Raw genomic sequence first — 16,807 nt, forward strand, 5'->3', positions numbered from 1 at the left:
GGAGGAAGGAATGGGTATGTCTTTCTCTAAATTAGCGTCCAGAATAAGTCCACAGAGCGCAGTAGTTTGCTGAGGAAGAGACAAGTCTGTAATTTTCCCATGTTCGAGGCCTTTGTTGCTTATCTGCTTGACTACTACATGACTTATACAATTACGCTCTGTGCGTACCCTTTGGTTCTGTGCTTAATTATAGGTGGTGCTTGTGAAGGCCGAGTACATGTCGCATTCAATAGGTTACAGGGTTTGTTTGTAGATGGCATTTTTGCTGTTACTCTTAAAAGTGCAAGTTAGCTGGTTAAATGATGCAAACAAAGCAGCAGTGGGCAAATTGCATAAACAGTCTTAACGCAACCTTCTGATGGAAGCCTCAAGCCGACAGTCGACTGTTGAATGTTATTGTAGAGCCAGGTGTGTGTGGGAGGAGCCAGAAGCACAGACAATCAAAGATTGCATTACAGTCACCAGATCCAATTGGCAAATATAATCACTCTGCTGACCACTTGCGTTCACACTTGACAATGCGCACAAGCTGTGTGCACCACTACAGTTATTGTAGAGCCAGGTGAGATGTGGGAAGAGCCAGAAGCACTAACAATGAAAGATGGCATCATGGTCACCAGATCCAACTGGCAAGTATGGCCACACTGCTGACTACACTAGCGTTCTCACTTGGCAACAGAGTTTTAAAATTGCTTTAATTCCATTTCTTAAATTATTGCTTTCTGCTGATATATCATGCCAAAAATAAAGTATTGTCTACTTATACAGCTGTAACGTTTGATTGGAAGTTGATTAATACTGACAACCTGTCTTGTTTGCACTTTTCGTGAGAGGGTGGGGCGATCAACAAGTCAACAAGTCGTACATATTGTATCAATGTCGAACTTCCTGGGAATTTAATATCATTGAGATCTTTTTTAAATTATCTGTTGTGTTGTGTTGTGTTGCGAAAAGAGGTTTTGGCTTACTTTTTCCCCCTGTGGTAAACGGGTAAACACATGTTGCCACCCGGATGCATAAAAGTGAAAAGGTATTGACAATATGGGTGTTCTGGGATGGAAAAGAAGACTGCATCAACAATGGTGAAATAAGTGGGCATGGGTGGTCTGCATGACAATATAGACACCGTATTAGGAACTGCAGAAAAAGATAATATAACAACAGCACTTATTTCTCCTATATGTTGGACAAATCTATAAACCTCATGGCTATGTTTCCTTATGGGTAGGATTGGTGTATTGAATTGACTTGTAGTATTCCTTGATATAACAGTGGATTTATTATTGTTGAAATTCTTCATCCTGCTTCAGGCTCTGAGAATATTAAGGTAATCTGGGAAAGGGTTGTGTGGTGTTTATAGGAAATTGGTCCAATTTAGTCTGTCGAGTGTTGTCTTGCTGGGGGAATAATTACATTATTTGAGAGTTCTACAGCTCGCTGAAGATAACTGTTTCATCCAGCATTTTTGTACCAGAAAGCTGCGTAGTCACAATGATATAATAGGATATGATATTTTATTTGTATCGCGCTCATACACAAGTGTTTCAAACAATCTCAATAATCAGCAGTGCTTGCGTCTCTGTTTTGCTTGCAATGACTGATCTTGCTACAATTGGTCCTCTGTGTGCAGACAATGGCAATCTTCTCTATCAATGCATCCCAAACCTGAATCAATGGAGCACAATTCTTCATAGCTCCATTAGGCCAGCAACTCCCTTGAACCAAATGCGTGTGTACCTCTGCGTGCATAATCAGTCTCATGAGCAGAATTATATCAACCGTGAATAAATATAGCACCAAATCACAGTCCTCAATCCCTCCGTTAACTTTGCTCGTTCACCTCTTACATTCGGGAATTTGTTACACAAATTCCTCACACTCTCAGCTGTCCATGGGGCATGAATTGTTACCAGGACACCAGTACCATCAGCACACAATCCTGGTCGCTGTCTCAGTGGGGAATGTAATTAAAGAGTTTGGGCACTGCAACTGCTACCTGCGTGGATATGGGAACAGCTTATGGTGGACATGCTCACTGGTTTCCTGGCAGGAACTTTGGCTTGGTATGGCGTAATTGCTCTTTCAGCATCCTGGGGTTGCAGTCACTGGGAGCTTTGCCATTGTGTTTGTGTGGTTGTGTCATTGCTTTCACTTGTTCTGGAGCAGCTTGTCCTCATGCATCCTAATCTATCAGTAATATCTTCCATGTTCCTATCTTTGTCCTCATCATCCTTTTCTGTCTCTGCTTATTGTGGATATAATGTTGTTATCTGAGCCGGTGAACGTGACTCCACTCCTGTGGCTTTATCTTTTTCCCTTTTTGTTCTAAGGTGCTCCTTAAATTAAAGAGTTTTATTAAGTCAACTCTTCTACCTACCTGAAATTGTCTGTCACTATCTATCCACTTTACTTATGGAGCTCAAATTTTACAGATATGTACAGGTCTCTGGTCGGTAATTTAAGTACATAAAAGATGCTTCTGTGCCCTGATAACAGAAACTCAGCTCTCTAGATTTGTTTGTACCCATTTCAAATTAAGTGCTTTTAATCCCTGTTATATTCCCATTTGTATCCATTTGCTACCAATTTCCTTTAGAAACTGTGTTTTATATTTTTCCACCATCGTACGACAGACCCTTAATTAATTTTACCTGACAATGCTATTGGCTCACACCCTCTGCTTCTTTTCCCCAATGGCTACATCCCAGTAATCCTCTTATATTGTCCTTACTCATGTGTTGTGTTATGAGGATTTACTTTTTAATTCTACTCCCAATCATTAATAAGCATACACTTTCATTCTTTTACACCCCCTGTATACAAGTTATGCCTACATTTTAATTATGGAGTCTTTCCTGAAGCCAAGGAGAAGCACCTATCTTCAAGGGCAGGTCTGCTTCGAAACCCCTTAGAGATTTCAATTAGGGCTCATACCTTTCCTTTGCGTGCACAAAGGGTTTGAAACAAAGCTGTGCACTACTTCTTTTGACATCTAAACTAGACATGGAGAATTCTGATGCTTGATGGCACCAATTTATAAATCCTGGAGCCCATCACCAAATAATCCAACAGGGAACCAAGCAGCAAAGGTAGAGAAAACGTCTGTTTCCACGCAGTTGTGCAGAAATTAGCAGTGAAACTGGCATTGTATCCTCATCTCAAAAAAGTGTCCTCTGAACACAGAAACCCTTGTGTTTTTTCAGGGTGTTACACAATGAGTCTTATGCAGGAAGGACAGCATGATACATTTAGTCAGTTACATTATCAATGGACGTCCTAATTACACATCCTCTGGCCTTGAATGGCATGGATCTATAACTGTAACGCTCACCTGGTCTCTGCTGAGGCGTTGGGGCACAGTTGCAGCCCTCCCTGAACTTGAATCACCCCCTTCCGGCCTTTCCCCCAGTAGAAAAGCTGTGAGCGGTGGTACGTGGTGATACTGCTCCTGCGTGGAGATAAAGGTGTGTGAGTGCGCCAATCTGTGATTGTTGTACCTCTCGAACCCTTCACCCCAAAGTACAGTTTCTGTAAGCATACGCCGGCCCATAAAGCTCACCTGTGAATGATGGAAGATAAGCTCTCCGTCCGGCTACTTCTGGCAGGGGCGCATCAAATGGAATCTAGTTCCTTCACTGATCCCTGATAAGGATTAGTCCAGTCCAGCTGCGACTATGCTTCTCCATATGACTGGTAAGTCTTTCTTGAGCTCTTGTGATGCTGTTCGTTCTCTTTAATGTCTGTATATGTTGCTCCTATTTATGTCCGCAATAATGTCTCTCTTCTGTTTTCTCCCCTTAGATGGAAATGCGGCCTCAATGCAGCTGTGAGACGCTAGACGCGGCCGGATGGAAGATGGATGCAACCGCAATGCTCGACAGCAGGTAAGTGATGGTTTAAGGGAAAGTGCGAAGTATGGTGAAGCGCAACCTTAAACCAACTGTTTTTTCAATGTCTAATCTTGTCTCCTTGTTGTCCTTGCATGCGCTGCGTTTGACGATGGAGCTTGTCGCGCTGCGGTATCAAGATGAAGATTTCGGCGTTCCGGAAAGTGTAAAGATGAATACTTGGTTCGCCGAAGAAATGTACAGGTAAGAACAGCTTCCCCCAGTTGGTAAGTATGCTGGCAGGAATCAGGATGTCCAGGAACCAGGATCTTCAAAGGTAAGTCTGACCTCAGGCAACAGTGAGCGTTACGCTACTTGCAAGTGCAGAATAACGCGAAGCATCTGTCTTGAGGAGCGGGGCAGCTTACATAGCTGAGATCGTGGGCACGCCCATTAGGGCTGGCCTACCAGCCACACCCTGCCACTCCTAGAGAGTGAGCACATGCGAAGGCAATCTATTAGCAGCCACACCCAAGAATACATTTGGGGCTGCTTAATGGATGGAATGTTCAAGGTAATGCATCCTGCTTAATGGATGGAATGTTCAAGGTTAATGCATCTGAAGTGCTATGTCCATAATAAAAGTCTTTTGGTGTTAAATGGATGTTCTTGTTTACTTTTGTTCATGAGCCTGGCGCCAAGGGCGCTAGGACAGTGTCCACCCAGGTCTCCTGTGCATGCGACCCCTGCATGCCTGTGCCCCTGACTTCATGACAATGACAGCACTCCCCCTCAAGGCCCTTCCCAAGGGTGGTTGTCCTCCCGGTCCTGGTTTGGTGGGATTATTGTGATGGAACTGTCTGATTAAACGCAGAGCATGGACATGTTCACTGAGTTCCCAAGTTCGGTCTTGAGGTGCGTAACCTTTCCAGTCAATTAGGTAATACAATTTTGATCAAACAACCTTGAAATCCAGGATGGATTTGACTTCATATTCTGGTTCTCCATCTATTACTTCGGGCTCTGGCGGAGAACTATGCCGTCTATTGGATTTCATTGGTTTGAGGAGAGAGACATGAAATACAGGGTGAATTTTCATGTGAGATGGGAACTCCAATTTCATGGCGACAGTATTGATTATGGACTTTATAGTATAGGGTCCCAGGTATCTTAGGCGGAAAGCTCTTGGCCCATTCAGTGGAATATATTTGGATGCTAACCACACCTTTTCTCCATCTGGTAGGCGGGAGCTTCCTTCCGATGTCGATCAGCATACAGTTTTTGTCTTTCTTCGCCTTGGCAAAAACAAAGAGGCATACCCGTCCCACGCGGGGTGACAAAGCAAAAACAAAGAGGTGATGGCTGGAAGGTTTAGAATGAATCTTAACCACTGGCATTGCACTGTGCGCCCTCCAGACCATCGTTCTTCGTCTGCCAAGCCATTACAGAAGGGGAAAGACCATATGCAAATCAGGCTTGACCCCACCCCAAAAGGGGCAGTCCAGCCCAAACTGCTAACTCACATCCCTTCTGCACGAGACCACAAGCATCCCCAAAAATGTTTTGGCCTTGTTGGGCCTCATCAGTGAGGAGTAGCTTAGGTCTCTAGGTCCAGCAGGCACGGGACCCACGAATGGGCATACCCGTCCCACTCGGGGTGACAAAGCAAAAACAAAGAGGTGATTGGCGGAAGGTTTAGAATGAATCTTAACCACTGGCATTGCTCTGGGCACCCTCCAAACCATCGTACTTTGCCTGCCAAGCCATTACATAAGGGGAAAGACCATATGCAAGTCAGGCTTGACCCCACCCCAAAAGGGGCAGTCCAGCCCAAACTGCTAAGTCACATCCCTTCTGCACGAGACCACAAGCATCCCCAAACATGTTTCGGCCTTGTTGGGCCTCATCAGTGAGGAGTAGCTTGGGTCTCTATGCCCAGCAGGCACGGGACCCACCTCTGGGCATACCCGTCCCACTAGGGGTGACAAAGCAAAAACAAAGAGGTGATGGCTGGAAGGTTTAGAATGAATCTTAACCACTGGCAATGCTCTGGACACCCTCCAGACCATCATTCTTTTCCTGCCAAGCCATTACAGAAGGGAAAAGACCATATGCAAATCAGGCGTGGTCCCACCCCAAAAGAGGTAGTCCAGCCCGAACTGCTAAGTCACATCCCTTCTGCACGAGACCACAAGCATCCCCAAACATGTTCGGCCTTGTTGGGCCTCATCAGTGAGGAGTAGCTTGGGTCTCTAGGCCCAGCAGGCATGGGACCGATGTCTGGGCATACCCGTCCCACTCGAGGTGACAAAGCAAAAACAAAGAGGTGAGGGCTGGAAGGTTTAGAATGAATCTTAACCACTGGCATTGCTCTGGACACACTCCAGACCATTGTTCTTCACCTTCCAAGCCATTGCAGAAGGGGAAACCAGGACTCATGTCTGGCAGAGAGTCTCCCAGGACCCCACTTGTTATTTGCATATTTCCTTAGCCTTGGTCAGATGCTCTTTTGCCTCCTTAAGAACCTGAGAGATGGTTTTATGCAAGTTTTTTATGGCTGGCATCTCCAGGCTATCGGGTGGATCAAATACTGATGTCCTCAGATGTCTTCCTTGCACAGTGTAGAATGGAGTTTACCCTGTGCTTGTGTGAACTGAGTTGTTGTATGCATACTCAGCTATCCAGAGTATATTTTTTTTCAAGAATCCTCGGACTGTTGCAACATACACCTTAGATATTGCTCTAAAGTTTGGTTGGTTCATTCAGTTTGCCATCAGTTTGAGGGTGATGGCTTGCGTACAACAGGAGATTGATTTTGGCAATCGTATAACACTTTCTCCAAAAGGCAGAAACAAATTGAGTTCCACGATCAGATACTAATATTGATGGAAATCCATGCAATCGAACGATTTGCTCTAGGAACATGGAAGCGAGAGTTGACACAGTTGAAGTCCCTTCAAAGGGATGAAATAGGCCATTTTGGAGAATAAATCCACAACGACTAATATGGTGTTGTATCTATTGTAAGGTGTAAGATCCGTGATGAAGTCCTTGGACAGGGATGCCAAAGTGCTGGAGGTACTGGTAGGGGATGTAGTAAGCCAGCGGGGTTCTGTTTATGAGACTTCTGTTGTGCACAGACAACGCAGGTTTCAATAAATTGGGCAATGTCTTTTCGCCAGGTTGGCCACCAGTAGTTTTGTTTTACCTTAGCCTGAGTTTTGGCTATTCCTGGGTGTCCTTCCACTAATGAATCGTGGTAATTTGTGATGATTTGCTTTTGCAGTTCTTGGTCTTAGACATATAAACGCTGCCCTTGGAAATACGGTAGATTGTCTTCGATGGTGTACTGGTCACCTTTTAACAGCCATTCCTGTTGTGTTGATTGATCCATCGGGGATTGCAAACTGGTTCTTTGGTCATCCATGCACGTGGTGGAAGCTATTCTGGTTTGAATCCTTTCCTCAGGAATTATGGCCACGGAGTCAGATGCTGTAAAAGCCTCTTTTTCTTCAGTCCTGCATGACAGAGCGTCCGCTTTCCCATTGCGTACTCCTGGTCTATAAGTGATAATAAAATCATATTCTGCGAAAAAGGGAGCCCAATGAAATTGACGCGAGGATTGTGCTTTGGCGGTTTTCAAGTATTGCAAGTTACAGTGGTCCATGATGACAGTGACCGTATTTCTCATCCCAAGCAGGTAATGTCTCCAGGCATTGAATGCTGCTTTAATCGCCAGTAATTCATTATCTGTGATGGCGTAGTTCAACTCAGGGGCTGAAAATTACGGGACCAGAATGCGATGGGGTGTAGTTGTCCTATTTCAGGGTCTCGTTGTGACAATACTGCTCCCATGGGTATTTTTGAAGCATCTGTCTCAACTATGTAAGGTAGGTCTGGTTGTGGGTGTTGAAGGACTGGTGCTGTAGTGAATGCTAGTTTCAACTTCTGGAAGGCTTCTTCAGCTTCTGTCGACCAATGGAACTTTTGATTTTTCTTTAGCAAGGAGGTAATTGGATGTACAATTTGTGAAAACCCAGGTATAAACCGACGATAAAAGTTGGCGAATCCGTGCATGCTTTGCACTCCTTTCGTGAGGGCCACTGGAGGATTGCATCCACCTTTCATGTATCCATATGGACGCCTTGTGGTGTGAGCATGAAACCGAGAAACTCAACCTCGGTTACATGGAAAAAACATTTTTCCAACTTGGCATACAATTGATGTTGTCGAAGCTTCTTTAAGACTGGCTGGACATGTCCTACATGTTCTTCCATGGAATTTGAGTAGATAAGAATGTCGTCAATGTAAACAAGAGCACAAACGTCCAGTAGTTCACGGAGTACATCATTCATAAAGAATTAGAACGCTGCTGGGGCATTGCATAGCCCGAAGGGCATGACCTGGTATTCAAAGAGGCCGTACTTCGTGCGGAAGGCTGTTTTCCACTCGTCTCCCTCTTTTACTCTTACAAGATGGTATGCTCCTCTTAAATCCAGTTTTGTGTAGATTTGAGCATGTTTCACTTGGTCCAGGAGCTCTGGTAGAAGTGGTAAAGTATATAGATGTTTTACTGTGATCTGATTGATGGCTCTGTAGTTGATGCAAGTTCTTAAATCCCCCTCCTTTTTAGGCACGAAGAATAAGGGCGAGGGGCAGGTGACTTGGACGGGCGAATGAAACCGTTCGCCAGGTGCTGATTTTCCTGTTCTGTAAGAGCATAAATTTGCCTGCAAGGGATCTGGGCTCCGGGTACAAGATCTATTTTTCAATCGTAGGGTCTGTGCGGGGGCAGAGCGTTGGCTTGCTCTTTTATGAAGACATCCTGGTAATCTTGGTATTCAAGCTGTAAGGAGCTGATGAGACCCAACACGATTCCTTTCTTCGGTTTCAGATTGGTGTCATCTTTTTTGTAACATGTGTCGGCACAATCATGAGGAAATGTCAGAACTCGCTTTCGACAGTATATCTTAGGATTGTGGGTCTCCAGCCAGGGCATTCCCAATATCTTCTGGAACTGAGGAGCACCGATGAGATCAAAAGTAATGTCCTCTTGAGGCCTGTCTTGACACAGAAGCTTTACTTTCTCTGTGTATTGTGTCATGGGGCTGGATGATAGCTGAGAACCATCCACAGCAGTGACGTTTTCCAATTTCTGCTTCTGTCGGAGAGGAAGGCCTATTCGGAGAGCCAAATCTTGGTCAATGTAGTTACCCACAGCTCCACAATCAATATATGCCTCCAAGGCATGTATTTTTGATGGTTGCTTGTGATTCACCAAAAGCACTGGAAGGAATAGATGTGAGGTCTGTACGGATTCCTTTTTCATGCTCAACAAGCGGACCCCTACACTTGCCGGGCATTGGCGTTTCCCGAGTTCTGTTCTTCTTCTTCATCAGTTTTGTCTGTTGCCCCAACCGTTTTCTTGGGTGGTTTTACCGGGCAATGACAGAGGAAGTGACCTGCTTGTTCACAATATAAGCAAAGCTATTGTTGTCTGCTTTTTTCCCCTTTCTGCTTTGGTAAGGGGACTTCGTAATCCACCAATTTGCATTGCTGAGACTGTTCATGTGGTTTAGTCTGATTCTCACGAGGTCGTATGTAAACTGACCGTCCCTCCGATCTAGCTCCATCCATTTTCCGATTCTGCAACCTATGATCGAGTTGCACCGTCAGGTCATCTAGTCTGCACACCTCTTAGGGGGATTCACCACTTGTGCCAACACATCCTTAAATTCTCCACGTAACCCTTGGTAAAAGAGTGTAGTCCTCTTCTCTTCTGCCCAGTTGGTCTGGGCTATGAGACGATTGAAGGTTGCAATATAGGTTAATAGAGCTTGACTCCCTTGTCTGAGTGACAACAACTCGTTGTCCAGAGCTTGTCCATGAGTATGACGGGCAAACAAATTCTCCATCTCATGTTGGAAATTCCCAAAGTTCCGGAGTAAAGGGTCATCTTGATTTAACAAAGGTATAGACCTGTCCGCCGCACTACCTCCTAAATACGAGAGTACAAACGCCACTGGCTTGGTCATTAGGAAAGGCTCCTGGTCTGCATAAGAAATGAAGGGGACATTTGTTTATAAATACAGAAAACTTGTTTGGGTCGCCGATGAAGCGTTCGGGAGGGGCTAGAGGCACTGCTCCTGGAAGAACCACCTGAACCGTTGTTGATTGTTGTGGTGTGGAAGAATGAGAATAATGGGTCACTCCAGGCAGTGGGACCTGTCCGGCTTGTGCTTGTAGCATTTGTCTTGCCAATTCGTCAGTTTGTTCTCGAGTTACAATAAGATCCCTACGTAATACATTGGTTTCCTGTCTTGAAGCATGTACTTCAGCCTGCAATTTCCCTAGTAAGAGGGCTAACTGATCTGTTTCTCAAGTTTCCATAATGCCCATGCAGAGAGTATTAGAGGCTTCGCGTTCTGTTACCCTCACCTGGTCTCTGCAGAGGCGTTGGGGCATGGTTGCAGCCCTCCCTGAACTTGAATCACCCCCTTCAGAGCTTTCCCCAATAGAAAAGCTGTGAGTGGTGGTATGTGGTGATACTACTCCTGCGTGGAGATAAGAGTGTGTGAGTGTGCCGATCTGTGATGGTTGTACCTCTCGAACCCTTCACCCAAAGTATGGTTTCTGTGAGCATACGCCAGCCCATAAAGCTCACCTGTGAATGATGGAAAATAAGCTCTCGGCCCTGCTACTTCTGGCAGGGGTGTGTTGAATGGGATCTAGTTCCTTCACGGATCCCTGATAAGGATTAGTCCAGTCCAGCTGCGACTATGCTTCCCCTTATGATTGGTAAGTCTTTCTTGAGCTCTTGTGATGCTGTTCGTTCTCTTTAATGTCTGTGTATGTTGCTCCTTTTTATGCCTGCAATAATGTCCCTCTTCTGTTTTCTTCCCTTAGATGGAAATACGGCCTCAATGCAGCTGTGAGACGCGAGACGCGACCGAATGGAAGATGGATGCAACCGCAATGCTCGACAGCAGGTAAGTGATGGTTTAAGGGAAAGTATGGTGAAGTGCAACCTTAAACTGACTGTTTTTTTCGATGTCTAACCTTGTCTTCTGTTTTTTCTTTGCAGGCGCTGCTCTCGTTGATGGAGCGTGTCATGTTGCAGTGTCAAGATGAAGATTTCGGCATTCTGGAAAGTGTAAAGATGAATACTTGGTATGCCGAAGAGATGTACAGGTAAGACCAGCTTCCCCCAGTTGGTAAGTATGCTGGCAGGAAGCAGCACCCTGCCACTCCTAGAGAGTGAGCACGTGCAAAGGCAATCCATTAGCAGCCACACCCAAGGATACACTTGGGGCTGCTTACTGGATGGAATGTTCAAGGTTAATGCATCCTGCTTAATGGATGGAATGGTCAAGGTTAATGCATCTGAAGTGCTATGTCCATAATAAAAGTCTTTTGGTGTTAAATGGATGTTCTTGTTTACTTTTGTTCATGAGCCTGGCGCCAAAGGCACCAAGACTGTGTCCACCCAGGTCTCCTGTGCATGCGGCCCCTGCATGCCTGTGCCCCTGACTTCATGACCATGACAATAGCACCATTCAAGCACTGTACTATTCCCGTCAGCCTACCCACGTGATAAGACTGAAGTATTTAGTGAATCTTTCCATCCTATGAACACAGCCTGATCTGGCACCTAGTGCCCACCCTATTCTTGTTCTGGTTCTCAGATGAAGCATTCTCAGGTGGTGGAGCTGGGAAACAGGGCCTTCCTGGTCCGTGGACAGATCATAGTATAACATATGCACAGCCTTATGGGCTTCCTTATGTGTGCCAAACAATTTGCGTTCTCTCTGCACCATCTCCCCTAACATGGCTGCCATGGCATCTTCTGTTATGGTTGTAGCTTAGCTCCATCCATGTTCAACCACAGCTCATACAAAATGAAAGTACTATCAACTTTGACATGGTCCAACTCCAAAGTCTCCTAGGGTGACCCCACAACAGCCTGAATAGCAGTCCTGACTACCTCAGGTTACTGTCAGCTCTTCTAGAAATGGGAAAATAGGGGACTGAGTTCAAAAATAGTACCAGGTATTGGCACGTCCATTCTCTGGCAAAAGGGTTCTGGACGTTATCTGCAATGGCTATGCAATCAAGGTCATGGATACTCCTGCTATTATGTTTCTCTTGGAAATGTTGTTTCCAGGAATTACGTAAAAGCCTTCTCTCACGTACTCCAGGAAATCCAAAACCTTGCAATTATTTCTGCCCTGTTGTGGGAGAAGACTACTGGTTTATATTATTTGCTCTGTTTGGTGGAGAGGTCTTCAGGTGGGTTTTGCCAAAACATGAACCTGAAGAATATCAACAAATGTACAATGGCTATATCTTTCTTTATTTTTTTTATTATTTGTTGTAGTTGTTATTACAACTTTTCAAATATAACAATACTTGCCGTAACAACATATATGATTTCAATTGAGCTAAAATGCACCTTTTCATATAAAAGAAATATACATTTTCACATAAAATTGTATTCGTTTACATGGGTTTGATTTGAGATATTTCTATCTCATGCAATTGAATCTGTAATTCAGCTTCATTAAGATATTGGCATAAGGTGCGCCAAAATCAGGTGAAAGAGAGGATAATTTCAAATCTCATGTTTTTCATCTGCCGGTTAGGAGACTTGGTATGCACTTCTTGTTTTTATCATAATTGTAATTTTTAAAGGAAATTGATTGTAGCTATCCTTAAGGACACATATTGTGCACTCAAGATCATTCACATTATTGTGTCAAGAGTTAAGGTGCAATAAGTGTAAAGAAACTTATGAAAGTGTTCTTTTCTTAATTCCAGGAGCGCTGGGCATTGTACAATTAGATGTTCCAGAGTTTCTACCTCGTCATATGTGCCACCAAATCTGCATACGGTTATGTTGTTACATTCTTTTTGTCTTTACGCTGGTACGGCTCTAGTCAGCCATAGGTCCTCCCTCTGGAACAGCCTTCCTGCCTCCCTGAAACTCGAGGAGAACCATCTCCGGTTCCGGAAGCACCTCAAAACCTTCCTCTTCGCTTCTGCCTTCTCTCTCCCTCTCCCCTGCTAAACCTGCTTAACTCCCCACTGAATTCTGCACTAAACCTGCATCTGGGCCACTCTCAGTGACCTCGGTCCAGGGCCCAGCCACTCTCCACTTGCACTGCCTCCCTGGCTCCCCCTGCACTGTGGGACTGTCACTGTATCCCTACAGCCCCCTTCCCAGCACTTGCTCTGCACTTACCTCGCACTTGCCACCAGCTGGCCCTTTTATTTATTATTTATTATTTTATTACGCTACTTACCTTGTACTGCACTTCCCCCCCACCTCCTCCCCCTGCACTTTCTCCTTTTCCCCTTACCTCTGCACTTGCGCGATCTGAATGACACCTGGCCTAGTAGGATCGTTTGTCTGTCTTCCCCTTGTTTCCCTCCTTCCCTGCCTCGTCGCGCCTTGAAACACTTGTGTATAGGCGCGTTACAAATACCATATCATATCATATCATATAGGTTGAAGTGTAATCTCATTATTTGCGATCGATCGATCGATCGATAGGCCGCGTTAGGTAATCTTTGTAAATATTTCGGTATCTGATTGATCATTTTAGGGATAAAAATCCCATGTTTGTATAATTTGTATTTTTTACATATCTCTCCGGTGTTGGCCCAAACCTTGTACCACATTTTTCACTTGGCTCGTTGAGGATTTGATATCAATGTATAAACATCTATATTAGCTATCTCCATATTTTCAGTGTACAGGTTTTTCCAGGTTTTTGCAAGTGTTTATCTTGATTTTGGAGCTATTTTAAAGGGCTTGTGATAAGGGTTGTATGATGGTTGTTTTAAATTCTTCTTTCATTAGGCAATTTCTATAGAGAGACAGTCAGTTCCAATGAACAACAGGCTTCAGAGAGATCAGCCCCAGTTCATATTTTATTACTGAGATTGGAAAACATTTGGGCAATGATAGTATTCTTTTCCCAAAAAACCTTCTAGGTAATCCCATTTAGGCTGGTCTTTCAAGTATTTGGATTGTTCTCCGTAGGTTAGGGCTGGGATGACTTTTTGTTTGTAAAATGTGCGAACGGGCAGGCAGGTGTATTTGCCATATTTGCGGTGGACATGGGATGCTTGAGAACATAGGGTTGTTATTTTAAGTTTCATTTGTGCTTTATACGGGGCCTCTACTTTGTTGCCATTTACATTTACTCCTAGATATTTATATTCATGTGTAATTGTCAGAAGAATGTTGCTAAGGACCCATTTAAATCATGTTTTTTTATTGTGTTTGATGTTTCAATCTTTAATATATAAAGTAATCTTTTAAAACCAATAGGAGCTTGGTCCAGCAAAATGAGATCGTGGTCGTAGAGAAGCCATGCTATCGATGGTTACCCAACTTTGGTGGAAAGTTTCTGACTTCATCAAGTTTTTTCCCAATATCTTTTATGAAGAAATTGAACAGGGTGGACGTAAGAGTGCATGCCTGCTCCAATCCATGTTGTGTCTTGATAATGGTGGAAAGAAGTCCTTTGTTGTTAATTTTTATCCGAATGGCGTTTCACTGTAGAATTGTTGTAAAAGGTTCAAAATGTAAGGTGGACATTCAAATGATTCAAATTTTTTCCATAATAAGGATCGTGATATTGAGTCAAACGCTTGCCTGAAATCAATGAAGGCAAGATATAGTGGTTGTTTTTTGACTGTTGGTTCATTTTTCAGTGCAGATATGATGAGTGGATTAGGTGCCTTGCCTATTCCACTAATGAAGCACGATTGATGGTGGTCAAGCATATTCTTTGCTTTTAGCCAGCTTGTCAGGTCTCTTAATGGCAATCTAGCATATATTTTCTCAGTTGTGTCAAGTAGCGCAAGGGATCGGTAGTTAATTGGTTTCGAGCGGTCTCCCTTTTTGTAAATAGGTATAAGTATGGATTGTTTGTTTTCGGGCGTGGCTTGGCGGCCATGCATTGAGGAGCGAACTTGAGGAGCTCCCGCTTGATCCGCCATTAGATCCTTGTAGCTGGAGTAATCCGTGGAATATCCAAGCGAGAAGAGGCAGAAGGGTGTACGAAGGACTGAGGGGTGGCCGACAGAAATCCCAGCAGAAATCGGACCGGGGCTCGTCCAGGAGAGGCACCAGGGCGACTTCCGGGCAGGCACACAAAATGGCGGGCACGTCTGCCCGAGATCGCATGAGCCACACAGAGGCAATGAAGGTGGTGTGGGATGAGCAGCTGTGAGTACGAGGGATGCATCCCAAAGCATGAGCGAGATATCACCGTTGAGTGACTCGTGTGGCACCGATCGGAGTGCCTGACACCACCTTGGGACCTCAGTGGGAGACCCGGCTGCCACGAGAGACGGAGGGAAGCGGACAGCAGCAGGCACCACAGCCACGCGGGAGACCCATTGGCCCTGGCGGAGGGGGCTCCCATCCGGAGTCCTCAAGCAGCGGATGTAACCGGACGGAGCACCGGAGTGGTCCGCGGGAGCGAGAGCCCTCAGCGGTGAGTCCACCAGAGGCTGTGAAGGAGAGCTGCGCTGGAGAGGTGGGGGTCTCACCCTGGCAGCTCTGGAGCTGGCGCGTAGGCCAGGCCACATGAAGGGGACATGCGAGGAAGACAGAGCCTACTGCCTCTCATGAACAGAACTGGATGCTGGGCGCACCCTGGGAGGCCAGGGATGGACCCTAAGAAACCAGGAACGAGGGGGCATCTTCACACGAATTACGAGGAGGTAGGCCCGCTGCCAGCAGCCCGAAACACACGAAGGAGCTGCAGGGCCATAGCGGGAGCCGGGATCTGCAAAATCTCATCAGACAGCCTAACATCTACAGGGACAGCTCCCAGTAGGCAGACCCAGAACGGGATGACTGTTGGCTGTAGCGGGTGGCAAACTGAGGCACATGGGCTGGGGCCCATGGTTGGACTCCGTACTGGAGGATCACCTCGAACCAGGGGGAGAAAAGCCAGTGAATTATCAAGAGCTGCTACATGGGAGGGCATAACCCATCCACCCATACGGCCCATAATCTCATCCCGGGGAAGACGCTGGAAGCCTGGGGCAATAGCAAAATGGGCCACTCAAGGTGGTGATTCTCGGCGTACCCTGAGAGGCGCAAGCTGGACCCCGGGGAGCGAGGGACACCCGAGTGGGGACACCATAGCAGCTGTGATGCGGCAGGTCTGCCAACACCCTCTGCAATCCACGGAAGAGCTGCAGGCCGTAGCCTAGGACTGAGGCCTGCAGAATACACAGAATGGACTGCCATCTGTGCACGCAGTTGATCAGCCGGCTGACCCGGAACGGGGCGAGCGCAGGCAACGGCAGGAGACGGGTGGAGGCGCACAAACAGTACCACACCAGAGGACCTCCCAAAATCAAAGGGGAAGAGCTCATAAACACGTGGGAGGGCACAACCCACCAACCTACACAACCCCCAAGCATATCTTGGGGAAGGCACTGGGAACAGGTGGCATGAGTGAAACAGGCTAGCAGAGACCTAAAAACGAAATCACTGCCAGGGGCAAAAAACGGTCGCTGGCATCGGCTGTAGGATGGCGCTGGAAGGCAAGTCCCTGGCACACTAGCCTGAGAGAAGGTAGAAAGGGAGCACATAACTCTGCCAGGGCACAGTAGCTCCCAACTCTCAACAATGGCTGTGGTGGACAAGGTGAGTTGAGCCACAGATGCACAGGAGCGCGGGGGCTCACCTTGCTGTACTAAAGGAGCTTGCACTATGCAGCCATCGGTGAGACAAGCAAGAGGCTGCAGCGCTAGGCATTAAACAAATATTACGTGGGAGGCCAAAATCCACTTCCCTGGCTCAATCATCCGCAAGTAGGAATAGAGAGAGCACTGCATTAGAGACACGGACAAAGGCATAAACACACGGGGACAGGAGGCCGCACAGCGACAGGAAGGAGGCAAGACTGGGCCCAACGCAAAAAACTAGGCACCCCCCAACACAGACATGT

Source organism: Ambystoma mexicanum, chromosome 1p (assembly GCF_040938575.1).
Source record: "Ambystoma mexicanum isolate Mex_15411 chromosome 1p, UKY_AmexF1_1, whole genome shotgun sequence".
In the NCBI taxonomy this organism is placed as follows: Eukaryota; Metazoa; Chordata; class Amphibia; order Caudata; family Ambystomatidae; genus Ambystoma; species Ambystoma mexicanum.